Below are 23,625 nucleotides of genomic sequence, written 5' to 3'. Positions count from 1 at the left end.
TACGTAGTCGCTTAATCTACTCATGCCAAAATTGGAATTTATATTCAAGCCAACTTGAGCGACTAAACGTCACATATCATATTCCTACGTCGAATGATTGGAGGTGGTTTTCGTTTTGTAAATGAGTCTAACAACGATTTCCGTTATCAGATAACCAACAAAAGACTCCATGAGATATGTGGTACATCAGATTTGTCCAATTTCATTGGAAAACAGCAGCTGGAATATGCTAAACATGTTATTCGTATGACCCACAAGCGTTCCATTAAACTGTTGATGTTCAACGATGATAAGTACATGAAACGTGGAAGACCATTTAAAACTCTGCTAGATCAAGTAACTTATCAAAACTCCCTTACAACAGATGGTCTCTGCAACAGTGCTATGTTCAGAAAATGATTTTCTAATATATTTTTTCAAGTTGTTCTTGCTGATATGATGATCGGTGGGAAGTATCTTGCAATCCAGATCAGCTGATCTGGATTTCTCGATGCTTTCCCACCCCTATAGTACTAGTCATAGTATTTTGGTAAAATTTATATATATATAGTACTGCAGTAGCAGTGCAGTATGCAGTGCTGACGAGTCCTAATAAGGACGAAATGCATATGCTGCACTGCCACCCAAATCTCCTGAAAGAAGATAGTTGGACAGAAATTCTTTGAATTTCTTCACATATATATATACTCTAAAACTTGTAATTGTATTTAAACAAAATTTCTTTCACCGTAAATAAACTATTATACCCAAAATCAAAAACAAGTACTCAAGCTTGATGAAAACAGCTTCCCGCTTCAACGGCCATCTTGAATTTGAACAGCACGAGCTATATTACTTGTGGCCTATTTTCGCAACTATAGACGCTTTCAATGAGCGCCCCGTCAGCACCTTGGACTGACTACCCAATTCTCCTTGTATTGGTGGACCCGGGCTAAGGTTCATTCACTTGCCAAGTGAACCGCTGCGAGTAGGAATCGAACCTCAGTCGTCTGTGTAACAACCAAGGTCCACTATACCACTATACCACAGCGCCCCTACAGTAGGGCGGTTGGAAGTCGCATATTTTCCCGTGGTACAAAAGACGTGGCAAGGAAAAATGTATAAAAATAAAATTCAGAATTTAATATCTAAATGATAAAGTAACATATCTACATGTTTTTTTCTTCTTAGTAGAAAAGAATTTATTCACCTTTGCATTGCTAAAAACCAGAAGTTTTTAACGATCTTTGTTCATTTGCAATCTTCGATTTTCAGAGCTAGGGTAGCCCTGATTGTTGTGAACAAGATCACGACACCCAAATTTTGAAAAACCATGGTTACTTTTGTTAAGATTAAATGCAGCAAATTGGTCTCGTAACAAACGGTTTTTGCAGCTTGAAAGATGGTAGATCAACCTTTCTTATGAAATCTTGCGAATAGGGGGTTCCCGCATTGTCCTTGAGCAAATTTGAATCAAAGAAGTAAATCCAAAAATTTTCAAGTAATCTGTTGACTTTTTATGTGGTGTAAGGTAACAGCAAAAAGCTTAGACCTTCCTCTTTCATACTGTGCAATTATCTTTAGTGTATCTATATCTGCTCCATTGTAAGGGAAAGTAAATGGTATAGTGACCCCCGTCTCTATGGCTCGTACTACGGAAAAACACTCTCGCCCCAAACTTCCTGCGCAAATTTTTTTTGTAAAACACTTTGGATTTCAGTGCCATGGAAATGTTACAAGATGGCAAGAGGTTTTTTAACATAATTCTTCAAAAAAATGGAAAATCTGAAAAACTACTAAAGGTTAAAAGATAAGTGACCCCTCATTTTTTTCTGAGGATAAGGGCTTTTCATTAAACTTGGTTTGGCATTTTGAAAATGAGTTTGAAATTTCGACTGACCTCCCTATCTACAGACAAAGTAACCGAAGAAGTTAGGAGATTAAAGATGAAATACTGAAGTTGGGTATCTCAAGTCAGGACCTCATTTCACTTTATCGATATTACGCAAACAGCAGTGTGCGCTAAATTATTTTGGTTTCGCTTTCGATTTCAAGCAAAGGTCTTAGCAACAGGGCGCGCGTACATAGCAACGGGGCTTAGCCTGGAGATCCATGCTATGATTTCTTATTCTATATACTGATGGCGAAATATATAGCATGGTATGGGCTGACAGTTTGAATTTCCCATATCCTAATAACGGTTGAAAACACAGCCAATCAAATCCTGTTATTGTTTCACTGGTCACACTTTCTTAAAGAAAGCGCAACTTTTGAAATTTGGTTTTTATTTTAGTAAGTGAGGACAGCGCTAAATTCGAATTTCCCACTGTAATTCTTTTGAGTCCAAAATCGGACTCACAGCTCTGACCCGTCAAGTATTCATCAGATTTTAAAAAAATACGCAGACGGGTTCCCGTCTAAACGGGGCTGGGTAGAAAAATCTAAACATAGAATTCAAAAAAAATACAGATCATCGTATGAGCACTCAAAAATACCCCCTTTCTATGTTGAGTTTGTTCTACCTTGGATTATAACTGAAAATATCTTCAAAAAACCTTTGTCTGCTATCAGTCCGCTATTTGCCCGCTTCAATTCTTAGATAATGAATAAGAGAGGTGCGCTTAGCTAAGCCGTGCTTGCGGGCGATAAATTTATGTTTACTTATCTTGTATATTTTAGTCATTTTAGTGGTATTTATCCAATGAAAAGGAAAGTTGTTGGTAAGGAAAGAGTAAACGCAAGACAGAAGGTTTGGTTTTAAAAAAGACCAAAGAGGTGACCCTGACTGGGTATCTCCAAAGAACAACCTACAAAAAAGGAGCAGCCCTCCTGGAACAAGCTGCTGGAGAACACAGTCCAACAGACAAAGTAACCGAAGAAGTCAGGAGATTAAAGATGGAAAACAAAAAGCTGAAATCTTGCATACCCTCTTCTAAAGAATGCACTCGATGGCAGATGGGGGCAGCAGCAAATGTAAAAGACTAAAGAGGGAACAAATGAAATGTCCAGCGAGTGGGCAAATATGCTAAGCATGCAAGAAACCTAATCACTTCTAAGCGTGCATGTAGATCTGCAATACAAAGAATTCAAAAACTACCTCTTGGTCAGTTAGTCGAATTATTGTAAAGCTGGGAGCAAACCATCAAACATGGTTCTTCAAACATTTGAACTTTCTTGTTGAATGGTTTGCGCGGCATTTTCCAACATTGTTTCAAACATTTATTTTGTTGCATTACAGCGGCTTCTTTCTTTTGTTTACTTTTCAAATCACGCATTCGAAGTCATATTCAATGTTTGATTAGCAATGCAATGTCTTCCTTCTAGGGAAACCCCGAGTTGAATGTTTGAAAAAATTATGAACTTGTTCAAACATTGCTTCAAACATATTTTTGGATCTTTTTGTTGAAAAGTTACGATTTTTGACTCCGCAAACCGTCAAACATCGATTTCAAACATGAAACGTCAAGATGTTTGAAGAACAATGTTTGACGGTTTGCTCCCAGCTTAAGCAAGCTCAGTAAAAGCAGCACCATGCTATAGTCAATGACTTGAAGAGTTGCTAGAACCAGGTGTGAACCAGGCAAAGCAACTTTTTGCGAATTATCAAATTTTAGAGCTTTTGATCTGTCAATAAACAAGGTAAAAAGGACATTATCAAATGTCAAACAAACTGTATCAGACTGTTCTAGGGTAAACCAGACTCTATAATTACCCCCGCAGGAGCGCAGCGACGAGGAGACACTCATAGCTTCACGCATAGATATTGGACTGGAATCTCGATTTTTTGCGAATTGTTTGTGCGTCGTAATCGGCTTTCCGGCCAATTAAGTGTTCCGCAAAAATATGGCGGTAAATTATACAGCGGTAAATGTTATACATATTTTCATATTACGTTATATGCTATTACCATTATTGCGTATTACATTTTATTAGTTTTGATTTAGCATTGAAAAGCTGAAGCGAGTGTTATAAATGCAAATTATAGAAAAAGTATAGTGATTACACCATAACACGAATTACAATATTACTTGTGCAAATCAAAACAAACAAAATGGCAGACTGGTTATGATGTAGCCTGGGAATCCAAGCGTTAAACTTTTTTCACAGTCTAGTTTATGATATTTTTGCTGCTGGTTTAACGCTTGGTGCAGGTAACTCGCCTGCAGGGACATTTTTCCCTGCAATGCAGGTTCGGCCTGATTGGCCAGCTTTCGGCGTATTACTTAGCAGTACTTTCGCGCGCATTTTGATAATTTCGATGCGCGCGCATAATTTATGGAAAAAGCTGACTTTGCAGAAAAAAGGAAAACAAATGAAAGTGAAAACATAGATTCATTTAGAAACAAAATGGCTGTTGACTGGAAGTCTAAATACATGTGGCTGATGTTTTGATGTGGTTTTTAGTAGTTTTGAAAGTCTTTAGAGCTTGTGAAATTGTTTTTATGGTAAGTTGATTATGTGTGTTTGCCTGGGTTTCCAATGTTCAGCAAGTCTGTCAACAAGGGTTCACACACAGACTGTTTATAACATTCTGTGTCAGACTAATCTACCTGCAACAAGCTCTATAACACAGGAAAAAATTATTGATTCCCTAGCCTAGGGATTGTTCATTTTCAGATGTGGTTATTTATTGGATCACAGTAGTCTAGAATTTTAAGTTCGGGAAAGTAAGGAAACTAGGGAAACCTATTTTCCCATGCTGGAAGTGTATTACCAATGTGTTAGTGAAAACGGATTTCCACATGTGGAAAACTAATATTTTTAACTTTCTTTTTTCTAAACTGATTATGGATGAGTCGGGAAAAGAGAGATCACGAGTTTTGGAAATGATCACTTTCTACAAGCTAGGGAAAGGAAATATCACGAATTGTGACCTTGCTTGCTTTATTCTATTCTTTCTCTGGATCGGGAAATGTGATTTCTTGAATTAGGGAAATAAAATGTCCCAGATTGAGAAATTCGATTTCCCAAACTCTTTAATTTGAGTGAATCCTTTAAACAATTAATTAAATCAGAACTTATTTTTCAAACCTTCAAATAAGACAATTCAATCAAAAATTTTAAACTGTCACAAATTAGAGCCTAAGTTCGGGAAATATTTTTTTAGGTTAGGGAAAATTGATTTCCCTAACTTGTATTACGCATGCGTGAGAAAAAACCACAAGTGATTTTTCACTCAAAAGTGTTCGAGTCGTATGTAAAGCAAACCATTATAAGGGTGTATTCGATCAGTGTGTAACACAACGCTAAAGGTGAGGCGTCCCGCCAGGGCGGCCTCATTCGTTCGCAATGGACTTGCGTCGCAAGGGCTCGGTGGATCGGTGAGACGGGTTTGAGGTCATTAAGTTGGCTCTCTAGTGCAGCTCCACTGTTGTGACAAAAGTGCCGGGATTCTCAAAGTAGCGCAAGTACATGTCAGAACGAATGAGAGCTATCGAACCAATGCTCACAGAATGATCGAATACATTTAATTATTTTTACCAGCTTTCTATAAATCAGGATTTAATTCGTGAATATGGGTAACCCTATGGGGTTGTATTGGGTTTCGCTCAAGAAAAGCACTTTTCAATAATAGGGAAATTTAACATCCCTAGGTAGTCATAAGATCGGGAAATTTCATTTCCATAACTAGGGAGCTGTTGCACCTTCCCTAGTTAGGGATTGGTTAGGGAAAAATCTAGATTTCCAGATCTGGAAATATGCATTCCATAGCCTAGGGAATCAAAATTTTTTTCCTGTGTAATTTTAGAACTTTGTGAGGTGAGGTATTTTTTGTTTTTTCTAAGATTATGAGCTTGGATTCCCAGGCTAGTTATGATGATGAGCTGATTCATTCGTTGTTACTAAAAGTGGTAACGGTAGGTAACGATAGGTAACGATAGGTAACGACAAGTAACGGTAGGTAACGACAGGTAACGATGAAGTAACGCAAGTAACGAGGGGTAACGAAAAAGTAACGAAGTAACGATGGGGAAAAAGCTGAAAATGGTGGCCCTGAGGTGTCGAACCCGGTGATTTTGGGAGAACATAACGACTTTGGTTAATCTATTCAAGATGATTGTACAGCAGGATCTGATCGTTCTGGTGAATATGACTGTGGAGATAATAAATCCAATCGTTTTTATTGTAAATTGATATTTGTGAATAAACTGGAAGATTTGACGGCTTGGTGAATCAATGGTCAATACAATGATGGAATCAATGGTGCTGGTCAATGCAATGATGGAATCAATGGTGCTGGTCAATGGAATGATGGAATCAACGGTGCTGGTCAATGCAATGATGGAATCAATGGTGCTGGTCGATACAATGATGGAATCAATGGTGCTGGTCAATGCAATGATGGAATCAATGGTGTTGGTCAATGCAATGATGGAATCAATGGTGCTGGTAAATACAATGATGGAATCAATGGTGCTGGTAAATACAATGATGGAATCAATGGTGCTGGTCACCACAATGCTCGAATCAATGATGCTGGTCAATACAATGATGGAATCAATGGTGCTGGTCAATCCAATAATAGAATCAATGGTGCTGGTCAATACAATGATATGGAATAAAGGGCGCTGGTCAATGCAATGATGGAATCAATGGTGCTGGTCAATACAATGATGGAATCAATGGTGCTGGTCAATGCAATGATGGAATCAATGGTGCTGGTCAATATAATGATGGAATCAATGGTGCTGGTCAATGCAATGATGGAATCAATGGTGCTGGTCAATGCAATGATGGAATCAATGGTGCTGGTCAATATAACTCACCAATGGTACTGTTGTGCAGGTGGATGCAAGTTAGGGATTGTGCATTTTTTGTAAGCTTCATCTTTATAAGAAATCCATCGATAATTTTCGATTCAAGGGGTATTGACTTTCTACGATGGCTTCTTTCAAAGCAAGTTAGGGATTGTGCAAAATGTGAGCATTTTTATTTTTCTTATAAGCATCATCTTTATAAGAATACAATCCGTAACTTTTAATTCAAGGGGTATTGACTTTCGGCCGTTAGTTCATTCAAAGCAACTTAGGGATTGCGCAAAATGTGAGCATATTTATTTTTCTTATAAGCATCATCTTTATAAGAATATAATTAAAAACTTTTGATTCAAGGGGTATTGACTTTCGGCCGTTAGTTCATTCAAAGCAACTTGGGGTTTGTGCAAAATGTGAGCATATTTATTTTTCTTATAAGCATCATCTTTATAAGAATACAATCAATAACTTTTGATTCAAGGGGTATTGACTTTTGGCGATTGGTTCTTTCAAAGCAACTTGGGGTTTGTGCAAAATGTGAGCATATTATTTTTCTTATAAGCATCATCTTTATAAGAATACAATCAATAACTTTTGATTCAAGGGGTATTGACTTTTGGCGATTGGTTCTTTCAAAGCAACTTGGGGTTTGTGCAAAATGTGAGCATATTTATTTTTCTAATAAGCATCATCTTTATAAGAATACAATCTGTAACTTTTAATTCAAGGGGTATTGACTTTCGGCCGTTAGTTCATTCAAAGCAAGTTAGGGATTGCGCAAAATGTGAGCATATTTATTTTTCTTATAAGCATCATCTTTATAAGAATACAATCAATAACTTTTGATTCAAGGGGTATTGACTTTCGGCGATTGGTTCATTTAAAGCAACTTAAGGTTTGTGCAAAATGAGAGCATATTTATTTTTCTTATAAGCATCATCTTTATAAGAATATAATCAATAACTTTTGATTCAAGGGGTATTGACTTTCGGCGATTGGTTCATTTAAAGCAACTTGGGGTTTGTGCAAAATGTGACTATATTTATTTTTCTTATAAGCATCATCTTTATGAGAATACAATCAATAACTTTTGATTCAAGGGGTATTGACTTTCGGCGATTGCTTCATTTAAAGCAACTTGGGGTTTGTGCAAAATGTGAGCATATTTATTTTTCTTATAAGCATCATCTTTATGAGAATACAATCAATAACTTATGATTCAAGGGGTATTGACTTTGACGATTGGTTCATGCAAAGCAAGTTAGGGATTGTGCAAAATGTGAGCATATGTATTTTTCTCATAAGCATCATCTTTATAAGAATACAATCCATAACATTTAATTCAAGGGGTATTGATTTTCGGCGATTGGTTCATTCAAAGCAAGTTAGGGATTGTGCAAAATGTGAGTATATTTATTTTTCTTATAAGCATCATCTTCATAAGATTACAATCCATAACCTTTGAAGGTTTTGAATTTTGGTGATTGGTTGATTCAAAGAAAGTCAACGATTTCACATAAGAATAGCATTTAATTTTAATTTTTTTCGGTTTCGTTTTATTCCAAATTGAAATATGACTAAGCTCTTAACAATTCGATCGCCATTCACTGATTGCTCGTTTCTTAATTGATTCTGGTGCAATTGACATTGTAGCAAAATTTCAGCATTCCATTCTGCAAATCAAGTTAACAAAACAATATTACATTGAGGATAAGATACGTTTTAAAATGTAAAGTACTTTGTGAAAAGGAGGTCAAGTCATAATTAGACTCGAAAATGTTCATAAATTCATTGAAAGTCAACCAAAAAATGCCAGTTTTTGCCCTTTCCTTCGAGTTAAAAAATGTTTTTTTAATTAAAAATGTCAGATTTCAAAAACAGCTCTTTTAACTTTTAAGAAAATAAGTGAATAAACTAACCAAATTAAGGACATTTTGAGATTTAAAAACATTCGAGCCTGAAAATCATGTGGCGAAATCACGAAAATTTACTGGTTCTTATATAAAAAAGTGATGATGATTCAAGAAAAATGCGTCGGTATTTTGGTGTTCGCGACCCCCGTGAGAAAATCATGATTCATGGGAAAAAGCATGCAGTAATAATAATAGGCTAGGTCAAAAGAAGAAGTCTACCCTTAGTGTTATGTAACTTTCTTGACTATTGTAATATACACGATTGTAGAGCTCCACGTGCAGTATGATACAAAATATGCTTACAAGTTGTAAACAATCCTATTTAGAAAGGAAAATCTCATGTTTATGTAAAATGTTTTCCCAAAGAAACGTACTTTCACACCTTTTAACACGAGGTAGCAGCTGTATCTTTTTATTTTACATCGTATTGAGTATCAAAGAAAGAGATTTGTGTAAGTTTGTAAATACACTCCAAATAAAGCAAAATTTGTCAAACGGAGGAGAAAGTTGATGTCTTTTGTCTTATGAATGCTTGAATGAAAGCGTACTGAGAAAAAAAGGTAGAATGTGATACAAAATTGTATTCTTATAAAGATGATGTTTATAAGAAAAATGAATATGCCCACATTTTGCACAATCCTCAACTAGCTTTGAATGAACCAATCGCCGAAAGTCAATACCCCTTAAATTAAAAGTTATGGATTGTATTCTTATAAAGATGATGCTTATAAGAAAAATAAATATGCTCACATCTTGCTTTGAATGAACCAATCGCCGAAAGTCAATACCCCTTAAATTAAAAGTTATGGATTGTATTCTTATAAAGATGATACTTATAAGAAAAATAAATTTGCTCACATTTTGCACAATCCTCAACTTGCTCTAAAAGAACCCATCGCCGAAAGTCAATACCCCTTGAATCGAAAATTATCGATAGATTTCTTATAAAGATGAGAGGCTTACAAAAAATGCACAATCCCTAACTTGCATTCACCTGCACAACAGTACCATTGGTCAGTGCAGCGTTGCATCCACCAGTACACCACCATCGATTCCACAATTGAATTCACCAGAATCATTGATTCCATCATTGCATTGACCAGCACCATTGATTCCATCATTGCATTGACCAGCACCATTGATTCCATCATTGCATTGACCAGCACCATTGATTCTATCATTTCATTGACCAGCACCATTGATTCCATTATTGCATTGACCAACACCATTGATTCCATCATTGCATTGACCAACACCATTGATTCCATCATTGTATTGACCAGCACCATTGATTCCATCATTGCATTGACCAGCACCATTGATTCTAGCATTGTATTGACCAACACCATTGATTCCATCACTGCATTGACCAACACCATCGATTCTATCGTTGTATTGACCAGCACCTTTGATTCCATCATTGTATTGACTTTCACCATTGATTCCATCATTGCATTGGCCAGCACCATTGATTCCATCATTTCATTTACCAGCACCATTGATTCAATCATTGCATTGACCAGCACCATTGTTTCCATCATTGCATTGACCAGCACCATTGATTCCATCATTGCATTGACCAACACCATTGATTCCATCATTGTATTGACCAGCACCATTGATTCCATCATTTCATTGACCAGCACCATTGATTCTAGCATTGTATTGACCAACACCATTGATTCCATCACTGCATTGACTAACACCATTGATTCTATCATTGTATTGACCAGCACCTTTGATTCCATCATTGCATTGACCAGCACCAATGATTTCATCATTGCATTGATCAGCACCATTGATTCCATCATTGCATTGACCAGCACCATTGATTCCATCATTGCATTGACCAACACCATTGATTCCATCATTGCATTGACCAGCACCATTGATTCCAGCATTGTATTGACCAACACCATTGATTCCATCACTGCATTGACCAACACCATTGATTCCATCACTGCATTGACCAGCACCATTTATCTCACCATTGCGTTGATCAACACCATTGATTCACCAAAGCCGTCAAATCTTTCAGTTTATTCACAAACACTAATTTACAATAAAAACGATTGGATTTATCATCTCCACAGTCATATTCACCAGAACGATTGGATCCTGCTGTACAATCATTAGATTTCCAAAATTCTTGAATAGATTAACCAAAGTCGTTAGGTTCTCTCAAAATCACCATTCACCATTAGCTCTGCCGCAGAAATCTACAAATTTTGATAGTTCGACACCTCAGGGCCACCATTTTCAGCTTTTTCCCCATCGTTACTTCGTTACTTTTTCGTTACCCCTCGTTACTTGCGTTACTTCATCGTTACCGACCGTTACTTCATCGTTACCTGTCGTTACCTACCGTTACTTGTCGTTACCTATCGTTACCTATCGTTACCTACCGTTACCACTTTTAGTAACAACGGATTCATTGACTGGAAAAAGTGTTTTGTATGTCAAATTTTGTTTCTTGTCTTAGAAACAGAATACTAAATACTGTAACTTAGTCAGAAGTTCATTACAGCAATGATTTCAATTCTTTTTCTGGAATCTTTAAAGAAGTTTGCTCAAGTTTTTAAATGTATTTGATATTTTTGTTCAAACTGTAATTTATCTTTGTCTGTTATTTCATTATATTAATAACTAGCTTTATTGTTTATAGAGCTTCTTGAGCTTTAAATACCATCATATGGTCGTAACTCGAGAAAGTCCTCCTTAACTTGGTAAAACAAGATACCAGCAAAGTACAAAAAAGTTGAATGTATGCATATGTAAAGTTGAATCCAAAAGTGGTTGAATGTGTTTAATTGAATTTCAATGTTTTTTTATTTGGTCTTCAAAAGAGATTTACCTCACTTAGAGTGTTTTCACTGTTTTTTCAGTGCGGTAAATCTATTTTAAAAACCTGAAAAAAGTTTGTTTACATTCGTTTAACTTTGCATGCGCACGTTCAACTTTTTCATGCAGTTGTGATAGCCTAAAAAACTTACGCTCCAGGGGTTTGGTGAAATAGCTCCAATTCTAGCTTTCCAAGTTAAGGCATTTAACGGTGGTTAGACTAGGCACACAGACAGTCATACAGGAACACCATAAAGTGAGAGTATATAGCTAAAAACTCAAAAAGTCTAGTTTCCTGAAGGCACTATGCACTTGAAAAAAATTTAGGCACATTTCAACTTTTCGACTGTACGTCTGAATTGACCAAAATGACATTCCTTTATTTTTCTTTTGACTGCAATCACAGCATACGCAAGTGGAGCCCGGGCCTTAACTAGGATTGGTCTATTTCAGATGGCGCAGAACTTTTTGATAAATTTTATACGCAGTATCATCTTTTTTTTTTCTATTTGGTTCAGTTGCAGGAGGCTTTAGCAGCTTGGTAAAACCCGTGTGTTTTCATTATGTAAACGAAAGTACTTACACATAGTTGTGACGTCGAGAAAGTCAAAACGGTAGAGAACATCGTAAATTCCTTGTCAATTAAGTAGTATAAAAAAACGAATCAATCGTAACTAGCATAACAGCTTTCGTTTTCCCAAAGGAGAATTAAAAACGGCACATTGCATTTAATGCGTGAGTGACTTTTTAAGCTATAAAAGTTGAATACCAGGCGACTATATTCGAAAAACTTAATGTCATAAATGATTTATGGAATGAATTTGGCATAAATTTGCATCGATTTTAGATGGACTTTATTTGGCAGTCAGACAAATCCTTGGGCATTTGCACGGGGTGTGCATTTGCAACGGGTTTTCCCCCGGGGGGAGGATCCTAGGGTTGCGATCTGACGAGGGGGGTGCCGCCCGACATTCGACCCTCGGACCCTTAACGAGACTAAAAAGGAGAAAATAAAGGAAAATTTTGTGAATTTTCCGACCCTTACCGGGACTTTATCCAAAAAAGGTACTCTTAAGGGTGGCACATACAGTACTTCCATTTGCCTAAGTACCCCCTGGGTTTTTCCCTACCCTGTGCAAATGAGCTAGAACGCGTCAGGCAAATACGCTAATTTCAACTTTAAAGTGAAAACGGGGGAAAATGAAGATGAACGGGGCTTTCATTTTTTCTTTACAAGATTCATTCTTTAAATTTAATAAGGTATTGTGCCCATTGAAAAAATTTCCACCCATTCAATCTTTTTTATATCATATAGAATACTATTCAGCGATGCCTAACAATCCTAAATACACCCCTGCATCAAATTAATATCCGTATTCTCTTCCTAAAGATTATAGACTTACTTACTTCACTGCTAACAAAAGCGACTGATGATCCGTTGATTTCAATACTTTGAAAGTTCAAGTTCAAATGATGTTTTTACTTTCTTTTTATTCAGGAAAAACGGATCAAATGAAGCGAGACGTTTTGTCAATATCACAATCATTGCAGACTGCTCTCACTAAACGAAAAAATTAAAAATGAGGTCACTGATCATTACAATCAAGTTATAATAGAATATAGACTGTAACTTCGTTGGTCTTTCTTTTATCTCTGGGCGTTCTTTTCATTCTCTCACCACACGCACCACTGTCTCAATGCCGCCCCGGTGGAGCTTTTTGCTTATTCAGTGTGGATGAAAATTTCTATCTAATCGTATTGTCCCGATTGGGATAGAAAATCTATATTCCAGCTCGAAGTTTACAATGGGGATGGTTTTGCAGGGCTCCACCGGATCTCTGACACAGGTATTCTCCGGAAGGTTTCCAGATTCTTGCCTTCGCCAATGAATGTGTATCATTATGATATTACGACAGTGGAAATGTGGAAAATACACGTGTCAGCTGGATAAATGATATTGCAATTGTGTTCCCATAAAAATTGAAAATGACTGAAATGAAAAAGAAAAAAAGAAAATAGCACAAGAGAAAAATTGTTGTGATTCATCCAATGTAGACCACTGGAGACCTAGTAATGAGCATGGAGTGGCAAGATCAGGGTTCTGAAACATCGTTATCTCACAATGCCCGTATTCTAAATTTCGTATGTTCCGCATCCAAAAATCGAAAGTATGACCGCGCGGACAAATTCCTTTGCCACAGCATTTTTTGAAAATTCTTTTAAAAGGGCCATTCGCGAAAGTTTATAGACAGAAAAAAACATCTGTAAAACTGGAAATAAAAATTAACATTTATACACCCCCGTCTCCTTAAAGTAAAATGTAAGATTTATACACCCCTGTCTCGGTGAAGTTTTGAAATCCAGGTGGACTATGAAAAAGGTAAAATACACCGTTAGTATCGTTATAAGCATCTATCAGCCTTTTCAAGACCTCGACCGAAGCATCTCCGAGCCTGTCAAAATTTTACCCGATGAAAGTTCCCATTTCTCAATGCTCTTTATTTCTACTTGGCCTTCATATCCCTATCTCATCAAATGGAAATTTAAGGGAGTTAAAAGGAAAACCGTACCGAAATTCTCACGTCCTTTTTAAGTAAAAATTACATCGAATGGAAAAACATCGAAACAAGATATTTTTGCAGCTTGAACTCAAAGGAAAATCGAACTAAACTCGCTAAGAGGTGGAAAGTTTCACCCCTTGTCCCAGTGGTAATAAGCGTCACTGAGATAATATGATGTACCGTTTCCCCACTCTTCGCCCGTATTCATAAAAACTCTTTAACAGACATGCGGGAAATGTGAGACAGGGGTGTGTTTCTTTTCGTAAAATTAGCCAAAAACCATGTCATCGTATTGGCGAATAAAAGCCATAAATAAAAGTCTCACCTGTCGTTCATAATTGACATAATTCTGTAACGTTACATTGTTTTAATTGATTTTCAGTTCGTTTATTCCCAAGATAATTACTTCGCATTTTAACGACTTTAAAATCAACAATCATCGTTCGTTACAATTCATTACACATCGTGTTTTAGACGATTCCAATTTCAGATAACTTGAGATCCACCGCAGATGATTGAAAAAGTCAATTCTTCGTGTGCTTCAACTTTACAAACTTCGCCAATCCTGGTGGTGATAAGATTTATATGAGAGTAATCGTCACGAAAAGCGCTAATAAAATATCGAAAAATGGAGATTCCCAAGATTGGCGAAGGTATCTTAAATCTTAGTTAAAAAAAATCTCTTTGATCTTTCTTTTTTTTCTTTTGTTAATTGTTTACGTCATTGATGACTTGCGAGATATTTCTCATGATGAAAACACACGGGTTTTACCAAGCTGTTTAGAGGCCTATTCTCGCAACTATAGACGCTTACTAATGAGCGTCCCGTCAGCACCTTGAACTGACTACCCAATTCCCCTCACATGGCATGGGTTGACCCGGGCGAAGGAACGTTCACTTGCCAAGTGAACTGCCATGAGTGGGAATCGAACCCTGGCCTCCTGCACAGAAGCCAAGGTTGACTACCACTATACCAAGGCACCTTATCATCTTACTATTGTTTATTAGGTAAAGTAGCAATAGAGAATAGAGCTTTTTTCAAAGAGGACGTCCTGTTGAATAATTATGTAGTCCAGCCATAAAAACAATGATAGAGCCATACATAATTACTGTATCATGCATATTGTAATAATTATGCATGGTTTTATCATTGTTTTTCTGCTGGACTACATAATTATTCAACAGGGTGGCCTCTTTGAAAAAAGGTCTATTGTTGAAATATATAGCAGCCAATGAAAAATAAACAAGCTATTTCTGATTGATGGTTACCTTGTTGATTTATTCACCGCTATATATTTTGCCTACAATCTAAGATGTCTGCAGCATTATCGGAAAAGGTCTATTTAGTGAATGATCATGACATATATTGTTGTAAGAAAAAACAAACAAACAAGGAGATGTGAAAGTCAGTAAGATAATGATACCATGATTTTCGAAATATGTTTTTGAGAAGCTTTTCCAGTTTTTCCTTGAATTTTATTAAATTGTCAAGCTGCATGAATTCTTCAAGTATTTTGTTAATGGAATATGATTTTTTTTTCCAATCAATCAATAAATAATTAAATCAATCAATTATTCCTGATTATTTTTTATGCTTTAATTTTTAAAGCATTAAAAGCTTTATAAGTGCATGACATGACCTTTCTGTGGGGGCATTTAGTGAAAGCTATGACTAGTTTTAGAACTTTGCATGTCTTACTATGGCTAGCAGAGAGAAAAAAATAAAAGCTGAAGTATTTATAGTTACTTACGACTAGATAATGAGCTGAATTTGCAGTGAGAGTTCTAAAAAGACTTGTGCAGCGTGGCTTTAGCATGGCATGATCAATGATATGTGATAGATATTCTACAAGCAAGCAAGAAGCAAGCGCTAGCAATTGCCGGAAAGAGTTACATCGGATCACCCAAAGTACCCTCATGTTTTTTTTTTTATTTTCTTATCTCTGATCCTGTCTCTCTCTTTTCTGACTGTCTGAGTTTCTGAGTTTCTGAGACTTAGTTTCTCATTTCTGACTGAGTTTTCATACCTGTCAATCATTTATCCATCAATTTCGACCAACCTAATTTTCGCACCGAGTGGGATTCGAACCACCACCAAAGAAAGACCTTCAGATTCGGAAGCCAGCGCTCTATCCACTGAGCCATCGACGCACAGCAAACCCACTCAATTCATAACCTATTATACCAAACTAGCAAAAGACGGGGGTAATGTTATTATAATATGGGTAAAAGTACCCCTTTTTTAAACCTGACTGAAATTCGAGCCGTTACTAGCAACCCTGCGGGGCCCAAGGCGCCGAGTATGCACCCGGCACAGTGACAAGCCGTTACTAGCAACCCTGACCCTACCTAACTGTTAGTTAATCAATTCCAAACAACAAAACCCCCGGAAAGGTGACTATCAGCGATCCGTGGATAAAAAAATAAAAAAATGAAAAATAAAAAAATGAAGGTAACTTTGGGTGATCCGATATAACTCTCTCCCGCTAGCAAGCGCAAGTTCAATTTTTCTTTTGAATTTTTTTTTGACGGTGACCTGAGATTGAAGAGTGTTGTGGAGCAAGGGTGAATGTCGGGTCCATCTAGAACGTACAATAGATTTCTTGAAAATCATATTTATATTTTACCATCAACTTTTACTGTGGGGATAAGTATAAAGTCGATACTATCATTTTTTACACATATAATATTAGAGTTAGAGTGTTTTTCAGCTGAAACCGACTGATTCTTTTTTTCACCCTAAAAATTCGAGTTAAGTTAACTCGAAAAATTTAGGTGCACCTCTTAAAAAGTCGAGTTAATTAGCTCGAAAAATTCAGGCGTACCTTAAAAATTCGAGTTAAGTTAACTCAGAAAATTTAGGTGCACCTTAAAAATCCGAGTTAATTAACTCGAAAATTTTAGGTGCACCTTACCTTCAAGATCCGAGTTAATTAACAGTTAAACTCGACAGTTTAAGGTAAGGTAACCTTAAGAAAATCGAGTTAACTTTGACTCGAAAAATTTAGGTGCACCATAAAAATCCGATTTATCCTTAGATTATGACGTCACAAAAAGTTAACTCGTGATTTTTGACTCGGGTTTTTAACTCGTTTTTAACACTTATAATAGCTTAGACGATGCTATCGTCCGTATAATATATTATTATGATATAACATAATTTGTATATTATAAAACGTAATATGTTTCGCGGCGGATAGAGTCTGTGTTTAAGACAACAGCTACTCCCGTAAAAAATTCCCGTCTTCACGTTTGTTCCTCTTAGATGAAACTCGTCTTAGACTATAGCATAGTCTAATAATAGCTTCGCCAATGCTGAGCATAATCGATATATCATCAAGTATAGACGATAGAGGGTAAACGCGGGAAAATATATATACAGAGTCAGGGCGTCAGGGCGATTTACGGGAACAAAGTGGTGGCAGAGTTTGAAACAAACGATGTGTAAACACCTCCGCCACGGTTTACTCCACCCCAAACTAAAACTCCGTTTTCAAATTAATCCCACCTCCTGAATTATTCCCTTTTTTAGTGATAATGTGTAGGCGATGTCTACATCAAGTATAATTTTAGTGTCATGCCCGTTTGGTGAAATTTGAGTATGCCCAATAAAATTAAACCGCATGATTGCAAGATGGCGCTGGAATTAATGCTACGACCGTTGCAAAAATACGAAAACCTTGCATCTCAGAACCATGCCGGCTTAAGTTGATTGATGCCTAAAATCAACTGATTCTTATCTTTATGACCGAATTGGTTTTCATGTTGTTTTTTTTACACAAGAGGAAGTCAAAAATCTTTTCAAAATATTAAAATGAGTGCTGAATAAATTATTTAAAGTTCCCTTATTTTTCACTTTTTGAGTGATCCAGTAGGTAGCCCTTAAAATAACCTAGCTCAGCATTTTTACCATTTGGCTTTTTTAGATTTCGTTTTATCGCAAGGGGGTGTTTTCCATCCTGATATTTATCTGATAATCCGAATTAGACGCTAAAACTCAAAAGGGAGCGGGGCCAATCGCATCCCGAGTCGGATTCAATTACTCTCGCGTGTAAGGCTGAAAAAAATTCAGTTGGACTCGCCAATCCCCGAAAATGAGGGCTGGGATCCATAGGACTACCGCTGGGAAATCCTTGACGCGGTCTGGCGAAATCCCGTAACTACACCTTCTAGATGTGAAAATTTTCCCGACCTATTATGAGAAGTAACCTTTGCTTTATTTATTTAAAATGACAATCAAAATCACAGTTGAGTAAGGAAAGATTTTCCAACTGTTCGATTTTTCAAAGAAATATCTTTAACATTTCTGGAGTTGAATGTACTAAACATAAATAATTTTTAAGTGAAGTTAGGTAAAACTTTTTTGTGTCAGAATGTGTAAAAAATGATGTGTTTTTCAATTCATTTCAATCTTGTTAAAATTTGAAAAAAGTGAAAATATTGAAAATCTCAACCTAAATTTTAGCGATTTCGTAAGTTTACTCCACCCTCAGCAAAGGTTTACTTAACTAACATGCTTTTCAATATAGTTTTCTTTTATAACTCATTTCAACCGAAAAGCCAATAAAATAATTATTTGAACAAAATCCTTTGATGCAAAAATTGTTTAAAAGTCGAGACTAGCAGGTTCTGGGTGTGACTTAATTTTTAATCTGATATTTTCATTTTGTAACTCATGTCAACCGAAAAGCCGAAAAAATAATTATTTGAACAAAATCCTTTGATGCAAAAATTATTAAAGTCGAGACTAGCAGGTTCTGGGTGTGACTTCATTTTTAATCTGATATTTTTATTTTGTAACTCATGTCAACCGAAAAGCCGAAAAAATAATTATCAAAGTCGAGACTAGCAGGTTCTGATTCAACCTACTGTGTATATCATCAGTTTTTTTATGCTTACTTTTTAAGTTGATAGTGCGAGAGCGAACCTACACGCTCTTGTTTAGATATTGCACTCCAAAAACACCCCGCTGGATTTTTTAACCTTGGCACAATTGAATTTTCATCCCGATTGGAATTTCAGTAGAAATTTTTTATCTTTGGTTGTGGGAAAAAGTTCCATCGGGGCTGCGACACAGGGTGTCCTTTATTGAGGAACTTTCGAGTGTCTGAAAAAGTATTTTCTAATAATTTAATGATGGTACACGTTTTTATAAGAGCAAACTATATAAGAATATATTATAAAAAAAGTAATTCTTATTTTCATTTTGGTTTTTCTTTTCTACAATGATACTCCTGGGTCAACATACATGTATTTTTAGACCAGCTCCTGCCGGCCGGGTAGCGTCAACCTAGAGGGTTAGTAATTTTCTATACGAGTTTCGTGCTCCTCAACAGTTTATAGAATGATAAGAGATAAATAATAATGTTTTACAGATTTCCAGGCCACCGTGCAAGCACATGGGCCTCTATAAATCACTCATACATTGGTTTGACTTCAAACAGATATGCGACAATAGTGACAATTTCAATCATTCAAACATTTTCTCTTTCCAAGCTAGACCGAGGTTTTCTTTAAACTCTTGTATTGTAGATGATTTAACTACTTTTTCAGGTAGGCTATTCCACTGTTGAATGCCCCGATAGTAAAGGGAGTTGCTCTGGGGTCCACGGACACCATCGTTCCCGAAAATTCTTACCAGTTCAGAATTATGTGTTCTCATTGGTCTTATTCGTTGGTTAAATTTCTTAGGAACACACGATTTTTCATAGTGATTTAAATGTTTAAAGATCTCAACCATATCACTTACCGCACGCCTATATTTTAGACTTGGGATTCCAATTCTTTGTAGTCTGCTTTCATAACATAGTCGTCCACATGTTTCAACCGTTTTTGTAGCGCGCCGCTGAACACCTTCTATAAGTTTTTTTGTGTCTTTTCAGTTTTGGTGACCAAATGACTTGTGCATATTCTAGGTGGGGCCTGACAAATGTTATGTAAAGTTTACGGAATAATTCAGGAGTGAGATACGTGAAGGTTCTTCTAATTAGACCAGCCATTGAGTTTGCCTTTTTTACTTGGTTTGATATATGTTGGTCGAATGAGAGATTTTGGTCAAAGATAACTCCGAGATCCTTTTCGAATTGTACATGTTTCAGTAAATTTCCTCCGAGTGTGTATTGATGTACATGTTTAATTATATTCGGCTTACCTAACGTTAGTACATGACATTTGTCGTGATGAAATTTTAAAAGCCACGTATCTGACCATTGCTGTAGTCGATCGATGTCCTCCTGGATTATAAGTGCATCTTCAATTGATTCTACTTTATTGACAAGATGAATGGCAATTCAAGGGGGCTTTTGAACTAGGGGATCCTAAAGAGCTCGGGTAAGGAATTACTATCGAGAAGCCGTTTTCATGTCAGTAACGTCAGTCCATATCTTTGGATCTAGCCAAGGAAATGTCTTGAAACTTAGCAAATATACTAGGATAAGTAGTAATAATACAATTTTCAGAAAAAAAAATTCGAAAACATATTTCAGGGGGTTCGCCTTGAGAAAAACGGGTAAAATTAGACATTTTTGTTTATTTTTTGGCCTGCTATGACCCTCTTTAACAAATTACAAGCTTTAAAATATTCAAAAAATCGATTAAAACATAGAAAATGTTGGAATTTAATGAAATCGTTAAAGTAATTGAGGTTATGTAGTCATTACTGGCATTCATAAATATTTCAGGGGGTAATAATGCTGTTTTTGTTGGAAGATTTGAACACATGACCAAACGCCGCTGCATGATATGAAGTAAAATTCACATCTGCAGTATCCTCTCCCACCCTTTCGTGAACATCTCAATGGAACCCAACAAGTTCACACCCTCCCACCCTCTCGTGAACATCTAGTAGGCGGACGCACCAAATCAAAACTAAATTTTCACCAATTTTCGCAGTATCTACTCACGCTCTCTCGTGAACCCAATTCAAACCACCCGTCTTATATCACTCATATCGTAGTATTTGCTCGCACTGTAAAAATTTCGATGGCACACGTATCAAATTCACACCTTTTAATACCACCCTCCCGCCCTCTCATGGACACTTCGATGGCCCAAGCACCAAATGAACACCCGTTTAATACTACAATCCACCCTCTCATTAACATCTCGATGGCACAAGCACCAAATTCAAACCTATTGTGAGCCACTCTCCCGCCCTCTCGTGAACAGCTCAATGGTGCACGAACTAAATTCAAACCTGTTTTACACCACAATCCCGCCCTCTCGTGAATATCTCGATGCGCACACACCAAATTTACGCCTGCTTTACATTACGCCTACCCACCCTCACGTAAACATGTCGATGATGCGCGTATCAAGTTTACCAGTTTTACATGCACCCGTCGTTGCAGTATTCGTTCGCATTCTCTCTGAAACATCTTGAATGTGGAGAAACAAGATCTTTTTAAACTAAGATATTTGAAAATATATCTATCAAAAATTTTCACTGTCTTGTATTTTGGAACAAAATTAAACTACCTTATCGGCCAAAACTTAGTATCGGCCCTAAGTGACTAAATTTTGACGAGGTGACTAAAATAAGGGCCGACTAATAATTAAGGCCGACTAAGTTTTGGCCGATAAGGTATTCCAATTCAAAAGGCCTAATATTTTTAATATTTGGCAAAGATAAAATTTCAAATGGTAAATTTTCCAATTTTCAATAGTCAGGACCACCGGGACTGATCAAACGGCAAGTTTGTGTACCAAACAGTTTTTATCAAGCCATTCGAATACCGAAATGTTTTTAATATTTACAAATGAACTGCCGTAGTCTCGACTATAATTAGTCGAAACATGAAGATGGAAATTCTACCAGTGATGGTTAATTATTTTTTTTAGAATTATCCAACAATAGAGGATATAGAAGTTATTGAAAATGTTCTTTTCTTTCAGGCTTTCTCGTAACAAAGATTTGAATATATTTCAAATTTGGTATTATTCTACATTGTTGGAAATACAGATTTATGCTGTACCTTGATGGTAGGAACGCCATTTGGTATTGAACTGTTGAAGAGAGATCACATAGTGCTACGCTGATTTTCTAAAAGGTTAGATTTTTAGATTAATTAATAAATTTATTTTAGACGAAATATTGTTAGGCTATCCTCCCAGATTATATTTCTGTCGAAGGGAAAGTTTATGAGTTATATTTTTATGCGTGAGTTTCACTATGTTCGTCTCCCATTTTTACAGTGTGTCCCAATAAAGTGGACAAATATTTATCTAAAGTAAAATCCTCAATTTCTGCGAAATTTAATGAAATTTAATGACTAGACTAGTATACTTAATATCTCAATCTCAAAAAACTATTCAATAATCATTCTAGGATTCGAATTTCTATTGATTGAACAGAGAATTTTAATCTTATTTCAATTATTCTAAGGCCCAGTTTAGGTGATGAGTTTCGAGGATTTTTTTTATTCTTTTAGATTCTTTATATTAAAATTTGTCCGACACCTTGTACAACCTACTAAATTTTCATTTTAGCAATGATCCTTCAATGTATATTCCTTCTCTTGGCTTTGGTCAACACATCAAATGGGCTATTTTGGAGCTTTAATCAATTTGCATATTGTCCACGAACTCCAAGCTTCTGCAGCTATCACGGTGCCTCGTATTTCTTCATGGATTGTAATGCTGATGGGATCAAAGATAATGTATGTCTTGATAATTGGGGTCGTTTCTCAATGATTATTCGGTTTACTTCATTTGAATGCATGAAAAAAGATTTTAGTTCCTGTAATCTTGGTAATAATAAGATGTCATGCAAGAGGCCAAGTTATTGGTGTACGCACAATTCAGCAACGTTTTTATTTCAAGATTGTGATGGGGATGGAATTCCAGATCCGGTCTGTTCTGACAAGTGGGGAAGCATGGGGATCATTAGCAGCTCGAATGGCTGCAAGAATACTTGGCCACAGGCTAAGTGTAAAACAGCCAAAGGGAATGCTTGTAAGAGACCCTCTGGTTTTTGTAGTTACTGGGGTGTCACTTATGATTTGTTTGATTGTGATGGTGATGGTATCCCAGACCCGATTTGTACCGATCATCAAGGCGTACTCAGCATCATTTCCAGTAAAAATGGTTGCAAACCCATCCGGACCCCAAACGGAAAATGTCAAACGAAGAAGGGTTTAGCCTGTCCACGACCGAAAAATTTCTGCAACCAAGCAAGTTCATCAAAGTTCATGTATCTAGATTGCGACGGTGATGGAATTCCTGATCCTGTTTGTAGCATGGCTAGATCTCCCAAGCCTTGGGATTGCGTTAAAAGTTCTGATAATTGTAAAATAGTACATCTCCATCGCAGCCATCGGTTCGTTTAAAAATTGTTTCATTTTCAAAACAAAGTTAAAACGCATGCGTAGATATTTATTTTGTAAACAGTTAGTCGTTATTATACGCAAAATACAAAGAGGAATGAATACGTAAGGGTGGTACAGTCACTTTCGGTTGGGGTTGTGGAAATTTGTCGTTTTTTTCAAATCATAATAGTATCCTCTATGGTCAATTTTTAATATGATTTTGGTGATTTTGTATTTGGTTAACAGAAAAAACTGGGTTTTTTGTTAGACT

General features: G+C 36.4%; 1 long non-coding RNA gene across 1 annotated transcript; it reads left to right on the top strand.

The window, feature by feature from the left end:
- Positions 1-21,892: 21,892 nt before the first annotated feature.
- Positions 21,893-23,348, top strand: LOC136812526 (uncharacterized). Its single transcript, XR_010847363.1, has 2 exons — positions 21,893-22,097; positions 22,537-23,348. It is a non-coding gene; the product is annotated as an uncharacterized lncRNA (long non-coding RNA).
- Positions 23,349-23,625: the final 277 nt, after the last annotated feature.

This window comes from Clytia hemisphaerica, unplaced genomic scaffold, assembly GCF_902728285.1.
Source record: "Clytia hemisphaerica strain Z4C2 unplaced genomic scaffold, Clytia hemisphaerica genome assembly, whole genome shotgun sequence".
Lineage (NCBI taxonomy): Eukaryota > Metazoa > Cnidaria > Hydrozoa > Leptothecata > Clytiidae > Clytia > Clytia hemisphaerica.
The sequence above is the reverse complement of the archived record's forward strand: the minus strand, read 5'-3'. Positions and strand labels throughout refer to the sequence as shown.